Source organism: Xyrauchen texanus, chromosome 39, assembly GCF_025860055.1.
Source record: "Xyrauchen texanus isolate HMW12.3.18 chromosome 39, RBS_HiC_50CHRs, whole genome shotgun sequence".
NCBI classification, from domain to species: Eukaryota; Metazoa; Chordata; class Actinopteri; order Cypriniformes; family Catostomidae; genus Xyrauchen; species Xyrauchen texanus.
In genome coordinates, this window is record NC_068314.1 from 18,192,631 (window position 1) to 18,207,493 (window position 14,863).

The 14,863-nt window shown below is 37.7% G+C and overlaps 1 pseudogene; it reads right to left on the reverse strand.

Moving 5' to 3' along the window:
• Positions 1-4,192: 4,192 nt before the first annotated feature.
• On the reverse strand, positions 4,193-14,818 carry LOC127632774 (amyloid-beta A4 precursor protein-binding family A member 3-like; annotated as a pseudogene).
• Positions 14,819-14,863: the final 45 nt, after the last annotated feature.

Consider the following 14,863-nt stretch of genomic DNA (forward strand, 5'->3'; position numbering starts at 1 on the left):
GGAAGTTGGTCAGCTGATTTATCTGAAGGATTTGTGAGAGTCTGAACAACTTGTAGAGTCCTTTCGTCAACACAATGAAGACAGTTGTAGTCCTAGTCCTGCAAGAGCACAGATGGGTCGAAGCTAGCCAGTTTGCCAACAGATGTATCAGAAAATTATCCAGTGCTTTAAGAACAATGTTGCCCAAAGTATAATTTAGGATTTGGGGCATTTCACCATCTACAGTGCACAATATAGTTAAAAAAGATGCAAGCTAACCAGTGAAATCTTGGTGAGTGAAAAAGGCATGGCTAAAACGACTTCTGATTGCATGTTATCTCCGACCCCTCAGATGTCATCGTCTTAAAAACTATCATGCCTCCGTAATGATATCATGATAAGGGTTTGGGAATACTTCAGTCAATATGTCAGTCAACACCACTCACCGCTGCATATACAGATGCAAGTTATGGCAAAGCAGAAGCCATAAATCAACACTATCCAGAAGCGCCACCAAATTATCTGGGCTCTGTCTCATCTGAGATGGGAAAAAACAGTGTAATCATGTTTTGGTGTCAGATGAGTCCAAATTTAAAATAGTCTTTGGAAAAAATATCTGCCTTTTTCTCCGGACCAAAGAGGAAAAGGACCATCCAAGCTGTTATCAGCGTCAGGTTTGTCGGTGTCCATGGCATGGGTAACTTACACATCTTTGATTGCACTGCAGAAAGATCTAACTAAAAATCTTTTTTTTTTAACTCAAAACACTTTTCAGCGGATTTTAATAAACACACTCTCGGGATGTGTGTGCGTGTGCAGCTCTCTCTCTCTCTCTCTCTGGCGTCTGGCTTGAGATCCCTCTCCAACACTCTCTGCAATGACAAGCAGCTGTTAGAGATAATCTATGACAGGCGATGATCCTTACTATTCTCATCTCCCGATCTCACTAGCTATTCACAGGCCGGCACTCAACCACGCCCCCACCTCCAGATACCCCCATCGCCCATCTCAGGCCAGGGAGCCATCCGGCCTGCCCAGTACTCCACCCCCATTCCTGGAGAGGAAGTCCGCAACAGCCATCTGAACCCCTGGTCTGATGACCACCTAAAACTTAAACAGCTGAAGAGCCAGATACCAACGGGTGATCCACGCATTGGTATCCTTCATGCGATGAAGCCACTGGAGCAGGGTGTGGTCCGAACAGAGGGTGAAAGCCCATCCCAGGAGGTAGTAGCGCAGGGTGAGGACCGCCCACATTGCCAGACAGTCCTTCTCAATGGTGCTGTACCTCACCTCTCTTCCGACTGATGTACAGCACTGGGCGCTCCTCCCCCTCGACCAGCTGGGACAACACGGCTACCAACCCCATGTCCGACGCGTCGGTCTGCAACACAAAAGGGAGATAGAAACAGGAGAATGTAACAACGGCCCACACAAAGCGCAGCTTTCATCTGCATAAAAGCATGTTGGCATGGCTCCGTCAATTGGACCGGGTCTGGGGCTCCCTTTCTAGTGAGATCAGTCAGCGGGCTGGTGATGTCAGAATAATAAGGCACAAACCTTCTATAGTAGCCTGAATATCTGATGGTACGGGTCAGGTCGAGTTCGGCCTGAATATCTGATGGTATGGGTATTCTCAATAATGCAAAAATAGTTTACCCTGAAACAAATACTAGTAAATAAAGACTTTTATTCCAAACAGAATGTCATATTTTTATGCACTCACCATCAGGTTCATCTTTAGGTTTTGGAGGAATGGGCAACCCCACATCCAAAGGAACCCCTCCCCAGTAATTTAACTGGACGATAAAATACCAGGGTCTGGGGATACCATACTGCCCTTTAAAACACATCTGATGTCATTTTTATATACAGACTAATTCAACACAATTAGTGTATTTATGCTTTATAAGCTAAAAGTTATAAATGTCATGTTCATGTGATTGTCTTGCAATTTCAGTTTACTGATTTGCATGCAAACTTTTAAAACATTAATAGGTTTCAATTTCTAATCAATTTCTGTGATGAGATGAAATTTGATAGTTATCAATGCTTTGTTTAATGTAAACACTCTGATGGGACATAAAAATTGATCTTTTTCTCACCCATACCTATTATATCACTTCTGCAGATATGGATTAAAACACTGGAGTTGTATGGATTAATTTTATGATGCTTTTATGTGCTTTTTGGAGCATCAGAATTGTGACACCCATTCACATTGTATACAAAGTAATATATATATATATATATATATATATATATATATATATATATATATATATATATATATATATATATATATAACAGATAAATATTTAAGTCCCTTTTTTACTTTACTATAAATTATCTCTGCCCAGTAGGTGGTGATATGCATGAAGAATGCAATCGCTAAAAACAAGAGACTGGGTAAAGGACTTACATTTTTATATGTTTCTCACCCACACCTATCATATCGCTTCTGAATAATAATAATATATTTTATTTGTATAGCACCATTCATACAAAAAACACAGAAAAGTGCTTCACAGTTGAAGTTAAAAAAAACATAGATTTCCACATTTCAGAGAAAGTAAAACAAATCATCACAAAAAATACAAAATTGAAACAGTACAAAGATAAAAAAAAAATCAAATTAATTTAAAAAATGTAGAGAAATCCAAATTATAAACATACAAATTGAATATTATGATATTAATTAAAAAACAGAAAATAGATTAATCAAAAGCTAGCTTAAAAAGATATGACTTCAAATTCTTTTTAATAATGTAAATGCTTGGTGCTTGTCTAATTTCAGTTGGTAAAACATTCCAGATTTTTGGCACATAATGGCTAAAAGCAGCTTCACCAGATCTCTTAAGATTTACATCACAGAATGTAAGAAATTCTGCATTGGAAGACCTCAAACTGCAAGTTTGAACATAATTTGATAAACATTCAGAAATATATGATGGTGCTAAAGCATTAAGTGCTTTAAAGACATGGATTTAACCACTGGAGTATATAGATTAATTTTATGCTACCTTTATGTGCTTTTTGGAGTTTTAAAGTTCTGGCCACCATTTACATGCATTGTATGGACCTACAGAATTTAGATATTCAACTAAAAATATTTGTTTAAGTTTAGCATAAATATGGTAAGTTCATACATTTTCAATAATGAGAATTTGTATTGATGAACTGATTACATTGAAGTATTATAAACTGGCGGCAAAAAAATAGTAGTAATGTACAGATTTTGCTTTTATGGAAATAAATTTTACTTTAATTCACCAAAGTGGCATTTAACTGGTCACAATGTATAGGCAGGACATTAATAATGTGTACAATCACTATTACAATTTGAAAAAAAAAATGTTAATAACTTCTTAAACTACTTCAACAATATCTCATCAAAAAATCCTCCATGTGCAGCAATGACAGCCTTGCAGATCTTTGGCACTCTAATTGTCAGTTTGTCCAGATACTCCTGTGACATTTCAACCCACACTTCCTGTAGCACTTGCTATAGATGTGGCTGTCTTGTCAGGCACTTCTCACACACCTTACAGTCTAGCTGATCCCACAAAATCTCAATGGGGTTAAGATCCATAACACTCTTTTCCAATTATCTGTTGTCTAATGTCTGTGTTTCTTTGCCCACTCTTACCTTCTGTTTTTCCTGTTTCAAAAGTGTTTTTTTCTTTGCAATTCTTCCCATAAGGCCTCCACCTGTGAGTCTTCTCTTTACTGTTGTACATGAAACTGGTGTTGTGCGGGTAGAATTCAATGAAGCTGTCAGCTGAGGACATGTGAGGGGTCTATTTCTCAAACTAGAGACTCTGATGTACTTATCCTCTTGTTTAATTGTGTCTGGGCCATCCACATCTCTTTCTGTCCTTGTTAGAGCCAGTTGTCATTTGACTTTGAATTCTGTAGTGTACACCTTTGTATGAAATCTTAAAACATTTGGCAATTTCAAGCATTGTATAGCCTTCATTCCTCAAAACAATGATTGACTGACAAGTTTCTAGAGAAAGTGGTTTCTTCTTTGACATTTTTTACCTAATATTGACATTAAGACATGCCAGTCTATTGCATACTGAGACAACTCAACATTAAGCTTAATTTAAGTAACCAAAATAGCTTTCAACTGTGTTTAATATAATGGCAAGTGATATTCTAGTACCAATTTAGCATGATTACTCAATTCAATTAAATACAATAGTCAGGTATGCATGTCTCTTTAATAAACATCCAATACAGTTATTAAAATATTTTTCTCTCTCCAATGCTAAAAAGGAACCATGGGATAATCCAGGGTGCGTTCCTTTTTACAGGCACTAAATCTTGAGCTCTGTAAAGAGCATGCAAATCCTTTAAAAACATTGAACGTCAAGTCATAACAGTGATATTGCACAAGTGCAAGAAGCTTGTGATGAAAGCCTTAAGATAATTTGCATGTAAGGTGTTCAGACTGGGTGTGGATTCTAATGCACAGTCATTCAAACACAAGGTTTCCATTTGGGCACCTTGGTTTGGCAGCATAAACAGGCAAAATTACATGTTACAATAGTAATGCCATCCCCAATGTGTGTGACTTTCTTTCTTCTGCAGAAAACAAACAATGATTTTTAGAAGAATACCTCAGTTATTTTTCAATCAATCTATCAATACCATCAATTACCTTCCCTGTCCAGTAGGTGGCGATTTGCACGAAGAATGTGAATCGCCAAAAACAAAAGAAGAATTTTATAGTTATATTGGAGATTTATAGTAAAAAAGGACTCAAATATTGATGTGTTCTCACCCACAAACATCATATCACTTTTGAAGACATGGATTAAACCACTGGATTACATTTATGTTGCCTTTACGTACTTTTAGGAGCTTCAAAGTTCTGGCCACCATTCACTTGCATTGAATGGATCTACAATGCTGAGATATTCTAAAATCTTTGCCTTTGTTCTGCTGAAATAAGAAAGTCACCCACATCTGGGATGGCATGCGGGCGAGGTAATGATGAGAGAATTTTCATTTCTCTCATGTGTGATCTATGTGGATTTGTGAGCTATTTGCATCCGGCGGTGAGGACCAGCCTCTTAAAGGAACACAGGTTGATCTAGTCCAGTCAGGAGGCGGTATGTTGATGTTGGCATAGTCTTCAGATGAATCTGTTTACAAATGACATTAAAATATGTATTATTCATTGAAGTCAAATCAACAAAACGCACATTTAAAAACTGACATTTTCTAGTACAAGTATTTATTAGATATTATGTCATAATATCTTTTTAATATACAAAAACAAATTGGTGATAAAATTATATTTTTAATTAGATCTGTGTTCTCACCTCTCCTACAGCATTCGACAGAATGTGGATGATCTTCTCATGGGCTGTGGCCACTACACTCTGCCCATTGATCTCAATAATGCGATGACCAACTCGAATGCCCCCCCGCTCAGCGATTCCTCCCCGCATTAAACTGCAGATCTATTGGAGAAGCCATGTTAAAACAAAAATCAACCATACACAGTTTCTGCAACACATAAACTGTGGCTTTTTTTTGTTTTTTTTTTGTTTATTTGATAGGGACAAGTGGGAACAATCAACATGCACCACACTACAACATTTATAGCCGAGGCTAATTTGCAATGTCCGTCCCCAGATGGGTTTTCCACATAACAATACATACAGAAAGTAAAAAAGAATATATTTACATTTACATTTACAAGAGCATTACTAAATTCTGACATTGCATAAAGAAATGTGCATTTGAGCGCAAACTATAAATGATTGCATACTTGATCTCTTTTTAAAAAACGCTTTAATTCATTTTTAAAAGCCCCCAGATCTAAGTCCTGTTTCAGCTCGGCGGGCAAGGAGTTCCAGAGCTTAGCACTTTGTACAGTAAAAGCCGACTGGCCAAAGGTCTTTTTTCTAACGGGCACTTTCACATTTCCATTAGCAGCCCTCGTGTAATGGAGCCCACTGATCGAAGTGGGACTATGTGACATCTAAAAACTTCAGGGGCTTGTTTATGCAAACATTTATACATTAATTTCAAGTTACAAAATTTAATAAAATTTTCAAAATTTAAAAAGTTCAACCTCTGCAATACTCCACAATGGTGTGTTCTAACAGTTTTTTAATCCAATATTTTTAAAGCTCTATTGTAAATCAATCTTAGGGGCCTGACTGTTGTGTCTGTTGCCTGTGACCAGGAGGTTATACAATAACTTAGGTGAGAAAAAATCACTGTGTGCATAAATGTATTTGCCGCATGAAATGTTAAACAGTCCCGTATGACTCTGAAACTATACAAGTTTGCCCTAGTTGTTCTAGTGATTTTTTTACATGACTTTCAAATGATAAATGGGAGTCCAGGATTAATCCCAGATATTTTACTTCTTTAACCTGGGCAATTCTTTGACCATTAATTGTCAGATGCAGTTCTTCCATGGGGTGTAATCTGGAAGCAAAACAAACTGACACTGTCTTACTCAGATTAAGGGATAGTCCTGAGTTTTGAAACCATATTGACACAGAATTAATATGTTGCTGTAACTGTTCTGTAATTGCCTCAACACTTTTGCCACTCACAAAAACAACTGCATCATCTGCATACATTTGGAAACCTGCTCGGACATACATTTGGTAAATCATTAATGTACAATGTGAAAAGCAGAGGCCCAAGAATTGATCCCTGGGGAACCCCCGTTTTCAGCATTGCAAAGGGTGACTTTTCATTATTAATTATTACACATTGTTGTCTATGTTCCAAATATGTCTTAAACCACTGTAGAGTTCTTTTTTCAAAATTCAGCTGAGATAATTTCTGTAAAAGTACATCATGATTAAGTGCGTCAAAGGCACTTACAATCCCGTCTTCCACGCTGAACCCTAGCTGATACTTGGGGTCTGGACGCTTGATGATCGCCATGGTGACGGGTGGACAGTGAACGATGCTGAGCTTCACCATCGACAGGCTTTTCAGGTCCTGGAGATGACAGTCACTCATAACTGAATGTACATTAACTGGAGTCATGATCACTCATACAGTGTATTCTCAATTACGACAACAGTAAGAAGTGTAAGAGTCTATAATGTTTCACAGCAGCTAATTCAGTGATGTCTGTCATGTAACAGCTATTTTCAGCATGACATTCAAAAAAATATATAAAATCACATACAGCACCTCTAAATCAAAGAAGAAGAAAAAAGCTCCATATTACATTACACCTTGCTACAGGTTTAAGGTTTTAATAAGTTTGTCTTACTCGTATGATACTTTGGCAGGTGGCGATGGGAAGCCCCACCAAGCTGGTGCCATTAACTGACATGATGCGATCACCAATGCTCAGCTCGCTGGAACGTTCCGCAGGGCCTCCGTGTAGCAAGTTGGCCACAACAACAGTCGGCAGTATGGAGCCCCAGCCAGACTCCACAATTGCAACACCTAATATATCCCCTGCCTTCTTTGATATGCACACCTGAAAATAAACACAGGGTATTTCAAGCTAGCTAACTACAGTAAAGTAACTAAAGTTGTTGAAAGTGACAACCGTAAAGGGGAAGATGATGCCGTCTTACCTCTCTGATGTTTTCTGAGCGTGAAAAGTGAACCAGGTCTCCATTATAAAGCTCCTGAGTGCCGAGGTAATCACTGTACTCGCCTGGCCGCAGGTCACTAGCTTTAATACCGTTAGTATACAGAAACTGCTGGTATGCGACACCAAACGCCTGACCAATGGCCTGTGCAATGATATGAGCCTAAGGAGGACACAAACAGGTAAAAACTGAGCACCTCTTTGGAGTATAATATGGCTTTTTAAATATCAGCTAGGGTTATCAAAAGTTCTTCAGATCCACGTGGATAATGAAATACACTACAGTGCTGTCACCACACATTGGCCCACTAAGCAGCATAATAAACAAAACTGTTATTCAAATTTATAATAAAATATACTCAAAGGGAGCAACTGATTTATCTGTGATTGATTACAATGCTCAACTACTCCAAACATATTTTGTGGCTCTACATGAACATTGTTAAATGCAAGAATTCGAACTTCAGCAATATCCAAGATTAAATGTAGTTTCACTCACATCGCTCTGAAGAAAACACATGGAAAATCATCCAGCACTTCTTCTGTGGTGCTGTGGAGCTGGCCGTGGAATCTGCTGTTTTGCGACCAGCCGCCTTTCTGCGGGCCATCAAAACCACAATATTCCCAATGTCTGCAATGTATGAAATCATTTGCAGAGCGTGGTCCATCATGGCCTCCTGGAAACATGAGAGAATTAGAGAAATCAGCCACACATCTGAGAAGACCGTGCTGACAGAACAGAAGAGGGGTTGTACGGTATTGTTTGGGTCAGACCTGTGTGTCAGCACTCAGTACTTTGATTCTCTGTGTGGAAATGAACAGATCCACTTCGGTCATAGGCTGAGACTCCCCTTCCGGTGCCTGAATATTCCATAATCACACATATGCACAGATATCAAACAAAAATATTCAGATCAGCTGATGCATTACATACTGTGAAGAGTCATGCCTGCCTGTGCAAAACCCACAGTTATGATGTTAGGGTGCCAAAAGTGGTTGCTAGGGTGTTCTGGGTGGTTGCTAAGCAGTTTTTTAAGTCAAAAGAGCCCATTCTCAAGTCTCAATAATATTCCAAGATATGGATTAACTTTCACATGTGAAAGTGAAACTAAACAGGCACCACATGTGGCTTTCAGAGGTAAAAGTGAAAGTGGAGATTTAGAGGAAAAAAGGACTTAAATAATTTACTGTTTTTCACCCCTACCAATTATATCGCTTCTGAATATATGGAGTCTTATGGATGACTTCTTTGATTACGTTATGTAATTTTTGGAGCTACAAATGTCTGATCACCATTCTCTTGCATTGTATGGACCAACAGAGCTGAGATATTTTCTAAAAATCTTCGTTTGTGTTCTGCTGAAGAAAGAAAGTCATTCACATCTGGGAAGACATGAGGATGAGTAAATGATGAGAGAATTTTCATTTTTGGGTGAACTATCCCTTTAATTTTCTTGAAAACTGTAAACAGTGTTTCTGTGGCACTTTGAAAATTCCTTGTTTTGAGTGGCCCGTCTTGAGACACTAACATTAACTCGACCAATGGAGAGTTGGGGTGGGGTTTGTTTGATCATCTATCAAATGGAGTGGGAGGAGTTACTGTACGCAGGGTTAGGGGTTTGCTCAAATCCTAACCAAAAGAATGAGCAATAATAAAAGTGATACCTTAGCAAACAGCACTAGATAAATTAGCTTTTTAAGAATAAGTGATCTTGTTCTACCTTAATTCGATCCATGGCCTCCTGTGCATGGGCCATACGAGCGTTGGTGGAGGGATTCTTCTCAGATTGCATCTGTGTAGATCCAAGATATTTTGCCCCAAAGATCACCCCATCGAGTAGGTCTTCAGGGTCACATGGACCAGGCACTTAGAACAAAAAAAAATACATTATTTATCATCTGCTCCACAAGATCTCTGGTAACACGTTAAAGTATATTTGTATTCATTAACATTAGTAAACAACATTAGTTAACATGAACTAGCAATGAACAATATACTTAAAGTACTAATTAATCTTTGGTTCCTGTTAATGTCAGCATGAATTAATAGATAAAATTCTAACTTTCAAAGTTGTACATGTCAAAATTTATTAATGCAGTATGAACTAACATGAACTAACAATGAAGAGGTCATTTTTTTTAATTAACCAACCATTAATGCATAAATGCTGTAAAAATATGTTGTTAATTGTTATTTCATGATACTTAATGCTTTAACTTTATTGTGAAGTATTACCAGATCTCTGAATATTCAAATTGAAAAATAATTATGGAAGGGTCAATATGGTCAACTATATGTCCAATATCTATTGTGAGGCCAGTTTGATGTTTGTTTTCTTATTTATACTTTTATATGTTTTTTATGTTTTTAAGTTCTTATATTTCCTTTAAGTGTTAGACAGTTCTCTTTAAGTTCACATTTTTAAAGGTATAGTTCACCCTAAAATTGTAATTCTCTCATTATTTACTCACCCTCATGCCATCCCAAATTTGTATGACTTACTTACTTCTGCTGAACACAGATGAAGATTTTTAGAAGAATATTTCAGCTCTGTACGTTCAAAACTTTGAAGCACAAAGCATGAAAGTAATCCATATTATTCCAGTAGTTAAATACATATTTTCAGAAGTGATATGATGAGCATAGGTGAGAAACAGTTCAATATTTAAGTCCTTTTTTAACATTAATTTTTAACTTTCAATTTCACATTCTTCTTCTTTTGTTTTTGCCAATTGATATATCGCCACCTACTGGGCAGGGAGAAGAATTGATAGTAAAATGGACTTTAATAATGATCCGTTTCTCACCCACACCTATAACATCGCTTCTGAAGGAGTCAGTTGGATTACTTTTATGAAGCCTTTGTGCTTTTTGGAGCTCACTTGCATTGTATGGACCTACAGAGATTAAATATTCTTCTTCTAAAAATGTTTTTTTGTGTGTTCAGCATAAGAATGAAAGTCATACACATCTAGGATGACATGAGGGTTAGATAATGAGAGAATTAAAAGTACCAAAAAGTACCACCACTTGCTGTACACAAGCAGATAGATGTCTTTGGCCTTTGCAGTGTGACTCAAGCTGTTTTTTGGAGTGCCTTGCACCATGATCATTGCGTTTTTAAGACAGAATGTCAAGTTAAAATTTGAAACTGTGAGGAGGAGTAGGGATGCACCGATCTGATACCGATCTCCGATACTGAAGCTTTTAGACGGATCAGGTATGGGTCCGACGAGCTCGATCCAAATCCGATACTGTGTGTTAGTCAAGCTTGTTACTGTCAAGCTTCAAAAATGACATAAAAGAACCATAAAAAAGACCATTAAAGCAGTTCATATGACTCGTGCATTTTATTCAAAGCCACTTGAAGATGTGCGATAGCTCTGTGAATCACAAAAGGCTGTTTAATAAGTAAATATATAGTATACGCAGCGCATTAGTGAATGGTGCTGCTCTGTTGACACAAACTCATGCACAGGCTGGTGATGCACTCACGACTATTTTTAGCCATCACAGCATACACAATGTTTGAGATGCTCAATAGTTTGGTTCACTTATAATATGCATTTAGAACGGAACCGGAGGTGCATTTGACCAGAATTTGAATAAGAAGCGAATTAAACTACTGAGAACTTGCCTACAAATAGACACATACAGGACTTCCTGGAGTTCAGAATGTCAAAATAAAGGTGTGAGGGTTTAAAAAGTGCACAATTTAAATATATTACTGTTGTATTTAAAATGAAAAGTCCAAAATAATATTAATAACAATGTATTATTATCATTATTGTCCTCATTAGTATTTGTTTACAATTTATAACAATATTTAAGTTGAATGAATTTCAAAAAATAACTGTGTAAATATAAAGTGGACTGATACCTTACAATTAAATTGAACAAAAAAAGAGATCTGAATCTTTTAAACTGCAGATGCAAGTTGAAAAAATTTTGAAAAAAAAAAAAAAAAGGCAAAAATAAAACACTGGTTTCGTTTCTACTGATGACTTATACTGGAATTACTGTTAATTTTGCTGCTACATTATCCAGTATACTAGTTAATAATAAAGTGTTTCTTAATAAGCTATACATTTGTATTGAAATAATGTGTAGTTAGAGGTTTGTTTATTTGGATATTAAAGAGCACACCCAATTCCTTCCACACAATAATGTAAAGATATTATAAACTGATTATGCAAAAAACAACACTGGTATCGGATCGGTATCGGCCGATACTGAGATTTCCAATATCGGAAGAGAAAAAGTGGTACCGGTGCATCCCTAAAGAGAAAGAGGGAGTGCCGGGCAGAGATGATGCAAGGCCATCGCTGAATACGCCGGGAGAGCGAGATAAAGGGGAGCCGGAGTCTCAATTTTTGCAAGGGTAAGAACGGTTTCAAAATAAGCAATAAAAACATCAACAAACTTAACTATATATTAATTCAGTTCTCATAACATTTCATTACAATTCTCAATGCATTAATGACACAATTGAGATTCAGAGGGACAGTATAGTATTATTCAGCACTGCATATAGCAGGCAAATGCACAAAGGAAAAACTATTTGTGATTTTCAAGTATTATTTTTAACAGTCGATTAGATGGTGCTGAACGAAAAATCGATTATTTGATAACTTTTGCACATCCTGATTTAAGACCAATTAGTCAACGTCATTCATAAAAATAATTCTACATGATCCATACCATTCTTATAAGCAGGCTGCATCTCAGCTTCCTGTTAAAAGACAAAATAAAAACACAGTCAGTCAGTGATGTCACAAAAGCATACCATACCAACAAGCACACACAATCTCTTACCAGATCATTGCTCTCCCCGGCAGACTGATCTGTAACCAGACCTTCAGATGCTACCCACTGTTCCTCCTCTGTTACTCCTGAGACCAACAGCTCATCCTGCAGGTGTCTGTGCCAGGCGTCCTCACTGTGAGACATGGAGATCATCTCATAAGCATCACTGCTCTGCCTTCTGAGTCCTGACCGGGATTCGGAGTGCCCCTGTGTGTCAGCTCTGGGTTCCTCAGGGTCTGAATCCTCCAACAGCTGCAGAAGGTCTTTCTGATAATCCTGTGAAAAGAGTAGAGCAGCGGGGATACTCCTGTCTACACATGCTGTTTGGGCATTCGGCTTCAAGTCTTGGCAGGAGGGGGGGATATCTTCCACTGAAGAAGAAGTGTTATGCGGAGTGCTGTGTTTTGCCAAGTCATCGAGAGTGCAGTTGGTGGAAGTTTCGAGAGGAGTTATTGGATTGAAAAGATGGAGCTGAGTCAGGAGACTTTGAATATGGGAGTGGTCAAGATCATCTTTTTTCATTTTTCTTTCGGTCTCCACCACCCGTTTCTCTTTTCTTTCCTGTTGCTCTTCCTGTTTTTGAAATCCACATATTTTTGGCTTGTTCTTGCACATTTCATGAAACAATAGCCCTTGCTTCTTTTCAGAAGCTTTGCTGGAGTCATGAGCTCTGTAGTCACTTACCGCAGACACTGTGTCTTCATTCAAGTCTGTGTTGAAAGATCCAGGAACCCCAAAATTTCCCACTGAACAGCCTTCAAGTTCTCCAACTGAACCAGCCTCGCTGGAAGAATCAGACCTCCAGTCCAGTGGAGGAGGCTCAATCAGGTTGTAAGCGTCTAGATCCTCCAAATCAGGGCTGTTTAGATTTTCACAGTGGAAATTTTTGCATTCTGGAAGGTTTGTTGAGCAGTCAGACTCCACCATGAGAGAAGTGCACAAAAGATCAGAGCTATCTGCAGCGCTATGTGCCTCTTGGACTGAAGATTCAGTTCGAGAATTTAAGGGCTCATAAGGGGCAGGCTGGAAACTCTGTTCAAACTCCAAATATTCATCAGAGAGAAAATCCTGCTCTGCCATTCCTATTTGTACAGTCAAAGTCTTTGGCTTCTCTCCAGCAACTTTCAGTCTTCCTCAAGTAAAAGCATTAGAAATTCCTTAAATAAATCACCCATTTTTTCCCAGAAGAGTCTGGGACATGAAGAAATCAGAAAGCAACAGATTAGGAAAGTGTCAAATTAAAACAGCTATTGACTATAGATTGAACACAAACATCCACTACAATTCAAATGTCTGGACAAAACACTCTTTCCTTATTATTCATATTTTTTTTTAGTTAAGTCTATGAAATAACACAAGTGGAAGTATGGGAATTAAGTAGCGACCCAAAAATGTTCAAAACTATCTTATATTTTAGCATATTTTAAGAAGCCACCATTTGCCTAGATTACAGCTCTGCACACTGATTTTTAAATAGTATTGAATAAGTTCCATTGTATTCTGAGGACAGGTTGGCTGCTTGTCTTTCACTATGCGGTCCAACTTATCCACATATTTTTATATTATATGCACACGCACACACGCACGCACACACACACACACACACACACACTTATTATATATCCATATGTTTTGGAAGGGAATTGGTACTTTAATTCACCAAATTGGCATTCGACTGATTCCCAAGTACAGTCAGGACATTACTGATGTAACAAACAGCACCATCACAATTTGAAAAAAGTCATTTTGATCAAATCTAGACAGCCCCCATTTCCAGCAGCCATCAATCAAACACCTTATTCTCAAGTAATCATGCTTAATTGCTAATTTGGTACTAGAAAATCACTTGCCATTATATTAAACACTGCTGAAAGCTAAAGTATGGTAATCACTCAGTTACATCTAATACCATCATTACACCATGGTACAGACATAGTTATTCTTTGGTATGTGAAGGCAAATTAAGTGTGGTCTGCAAAGACGACATATATTCTGTTATAATTATATATGTAAGACTTTAACACATACTGATCAAAGTGATCAGTTGTGTTGACTAGTTACATGGATGGTTCAAAATGCATGACACTTTTTATTCAAGCAAGCAAATGATCAGCGAGTGAAAATAATGAATCTGTTGTTTTTTATGTACAATAACATGTGCTGCAAACACATACACAACATACTAAATGATCTGTAAATGCGTTTGCGTTTAAAGTAAATGTAATTGTGCTTACCGTCACTCTAGATGCCCAATAATAATCAATCATCAATCTATTTCACACAAATTCCACCCGGTCACTAAAATGGGTGTTGGAGCTGGTCAAAAGGTTTGTTGTTGTGTTTCAGCGATAGATTCCTACTATCTAACGGAGTTCATTCTGTAAAAAGAGAGAACTTTTCTCGGTTGCCACTGTGTTGTTGTGGTGCTCCCCAAAACTTAGTTCTTACCATACACACTGCGCATGCGCTACCGGGCAAGACATGAC